The sequence below is a fragment of the Musca vetustissima genome, unplaced genomic scaffold (assembly GCF_032173495.1).
Source record: "Musca vetustissima isolate MV318-11 ecotype Yass unplaced genomic scaffold, APGP_CSIRO_Mvet_v1 utg158466, whole genome shotgun sequence".
NCBI classification, from domain to species: Eukaryota; Metazoa; Arthropoda; class Insecta; order Diptera; family Muscidae; genus Musca; species Musca vetustissima.
Genome location: NW_026873360.1, coordinates 1 through 3,826, shown reverse-complemented (window position 1 = coordinate 3,826; position 3,826 = coordinate 1). Strand labels below are relative to the sequence as shown.

The window sequence follows — 3,826 nt, the reverse complement described above, 5'->3', positions numbered from 1 at the left end:
TGTTAGGGATCTCATTCGTTTTGAAACAAATTTGCTCCCTGGGCGTAGGGTATTCTGTTAATTTGTCGATAATTCTGTTAATTTTCTCTTTCCTCTATTATTAAACCATACATTTTCCTTTACATATTGTGCTGCTGGAAATTCTGCTAGCCTGGTAATAATAACGCGTTTCATCGCGATAATTTGTGTCATATTTAGATCGCCTGTCATCACAATCTCACGATTCTATTAACAATTAAGAAGTATTATCAATGTGACATTTAGATGTCAAAATCTTAGGTACTAAGTCAATATTAATGTCATTACAGTACCCTAAATTTATAATGTTATTGGACAACATTGCTTGTTCGTATTTCCATCCCTTTAAGGGAATGTATACAACACATATGTTGGGCGCCATTTTATGATGAGTAACTAAAAAGTAACACAACATTTAAAATGTATAAAGGGGAAACTGAAAACAATTTAGGGTAATACAAAATTATTGCAGGTTCGGAAACAGAGTACGTTACGTACAAGTAGTTACGTTAAAATTGAACGCTATGTATTCATTGGTTCATTGAACATTCACCCATGTATGTCGTAAATAATTACACTCAATAAAGTAACCATAACAGAACTACACGTGCCTTTATTTTAATCCACGACAGTCACCATAGATGAAATACTTCAACATGTTTGAAATCATCCCTCCCTTTTGGTTTTGTTTGTAAATGTAATATCACTTACATGCGTTGGGCGCCATTTGTTAATGGCTGACATTATAAAAATATCTAATTAACATCGTGTTGTATGTTAATAAACTGTTAATGCTCTTAGTGTCAATTTTTCATAGAGTCAGTTCTGGGTATCTAAAAATTTTCAGAATTTTTTTCCACACGAACATGTTGCTAAGAATTCTGTAAACCTAATACGAATTACGCGTTATTTTCGCGTTAGAGGATAATAAATAAAACGTATTTCGTATTTTTTTCTATAAAAAGGTGTTGAAATGATGTTGAAAAGTGCTCGTAAATTATTGTGTGTATGGGAGAGATTATAGGAATGCTATTTACAGGGAAAATTGAATTTTCCAGTGAATGTATTTCTTAAAAGCAGTGTTGTATTTACGAGTGAGTGAGAGAACATGATTCCAAAATGAGCATAACGATGTTGATATTTCTGTGAGCCTAGTATAAAAGACGCGTTAGTTCGCTAACATTTTTTGAGGGCAATTCGTATGGAAATAGAAGAGAGAGAAAGAAAAGAGAAATGTGCACAGAACATATTTTCTACAGATGGATCTTATTTGAGATACAAATTTATAGAAAATGTGAGACGGTATGACGAATATCACAGTCAAAGATTCTTGCAGGTTGTGTACTCAGCTACGCTGAGCGTCTTTCATTATTAAGGGTAAAGTAGGTGATTAATAAATTTTCATGTTCATCTACTGAATTAAGCAAGGTTTAAGCCGTTTGGTATGTAGTTAATGTAAGATTCGAATAAATAAAATACATATAGGTTAAAAATGTAAAAAGGAAGTATTCTTCCAGTTAAAATTTATTTCAGAATTAATGATAAAATATTAGAACATTTCTACTTAATTTTTATTTCTCTTCCGAGGTGAGCTACATGATCGAAAATTAAATGAAAGGGAAGGTCAGAGAGACTTTTTTCGCCGATTGTTAAGTGGCACATCAGACATTTTAGGCAATGTGGATTATTATATCGATGTTATTACAAATTGCATCTGGGAAGTGAATTCAAACGAATCAAAGTTCGACATTTGTCCTTTCAACAGAATATCAAATTTTCAGAGCAAATTTTTCTTGTAGACTTTTTCCATCGACAACTTATTGTCCAACTTGGTTTATAAGAAAACATTTCTTACATCTGTAAAAGGGAAAGTTTTCGAACAGGATAACATAAAATTCAATACATTGCCGAAGGATCAAATCACATAGCATTTCGTCACTGCAGTTTTTCATATTTCTACCTGGGAATACTCTAACACATTTCAAATACATTTATTTATATTTGAAAAACATTTTCTATAGAAGAAAGAAATTGGTGTTAGAAAATTCCACCCCTAATACATATCATCATATTTATTGGTTTGTTAGGTCGGGAAAATCCAAACAAACTGTGAGTTTTCCTTTCACTTCCACAAATTCCTGATATCCTGTTACTATTTGAGGAAAATTAAAAAAACAACAATTCAATTAAACAGAAAATGCTGTTGAGGTAAAAGAAAAATACCTTTGAGAGGAAGAACTACACTGAAAGAAAAAAATTCATCAATATGATGATTTTGGGCATTACTTTGATGAAATGTTTCTTCGATTTTGAGCTTACAACGCGTTTCATCATTATAATGAAGAATTTTACATCAAATTTTCATCAAAAATATTTATCAATTTAATGAAATAATGTCATCATATTGAAGAAAAAGTTCATTTAATTGATGTATTATTTCTTCCTTTCGATGAAAAAATATACTCAAATTGATGTTCTATTATCTCTATATAATGAATATTCTGCATCATTCCAATAAAAGGTATTCATCAAACTTACGTAATTTATTCATTAAAATTACATAACTTCAATGAATAAACTGCATCAAACTAATGTATAATTTACATTTAATCAATGAAGCCCTAACATCGAACTGAATTTTGTTTTCCGCTTTAGAAACGCCGTTCTAAATTTTACAAAATTCAATATAAATACAAATATTTTAGGCATTTAGGAAATATTTTTTATTAAAAAACTTAAAAAATAATTCATTACGGGTTTTACAATGAATATAGATTTCAATATTTCCTTAGAATGATGAATTAATAAATAAATGTGATAAAATTTAAAAATGTACATAAGCGTTTGAATTATATTCAAATACAAAATTAAATATTAAATGTAGATAATTTATATATAAATCAGTTCTCGGTATAATTTAAATCGCTTAAAATATTTAGTATTTTTGAAAAATTTTTTGTGTGAGCTGATTTCATGTCATAGAAGTACTCTTGAACAAAGATCCAGAACTGATTGGATGCTCCGGGAAATTCTAAATTAAATAAGAAAAAGCTTTTGAAGCAAGTATCTAGTGCTCGCTGGAAATCTACAAAATGTAGCAATGCATGGTCTAAATAAACATAGAAATTGTAGTCATTATCTTCTAAATTGTCATCTCCAACAACAAAAATAAAAGGTTGAATATTCTCATTTCTCTTTTCTAAGAAATTTAAGTGGTTGTCTACTTCTTGGATACTTCGTGCGAGGAATATTGACGATTCTTGGGAGTCTTTTATGGTGTATTTCCCATACGTTTTCTTTCCATCTTTATCTTTACGGAGGTATTTTGATGTTGGATATAAGTAGCCGTGTAGACACCAAGTCAAGCGCATCATAAATAAAGACATGTTTGAAGCTACAAAATTAAATAAAAATATTAGTTGTTTAATGATATGCATCTAATGAAAATTGATTCGTAACAAACCTGCGTCTGATGGATCAATTCTATCGAAAACTGATTTAATTCCAGCATCTTTAATGTATTTTTCCTTCTTAATCACATTATACACCGTAATAAGTTTAGTTTCCCATTCGAATATTGGTGTGTAGTCTTTATGCAGCACTCCGAAGTCCATGTTAATCTAAACGGAATATCAACACACACATGTAGAAAGAATATTAAATTAAGATGGACATATAAATTAAGATACTTACCAACTTTACTCCAAGACCCTCTTTATACTGTGGCCAGGTTTTAAATATATCCTTAAGGTTATCGTGCTCATCAAAAATTTGACGTATTCGGTAATTTGCGCATGACTGCCACATT

The 3,826-nt window shown here is 30.1% G+C and overlaps 1 long non-coding RNA gene across 1 annotated transcript; it reads right to left on the bottom strand.

The window, feature by feature from the left end:
• Nucleotides 1-2,839: 2,839 nt before the first annotated feature.
• LOC133324754 (uncharacterized) lies at nucleotides 2,840-3,823 on the bottom strand. The gene is made up of 3 exons (XR_009754137.1): nucleotides 3,712-3,823; nucleotides 3,482-3,638; nucleotides 2,840-3,412 (listed from the first exon to the last, which is right to left on the bottom strand). It is a non-coding gene; the product is annotated as an uncharacterized LOC133324754 (long non-coding RNA).
• Nucleotides 3,824-3,826: the final 3 nt, after the last annotated feature.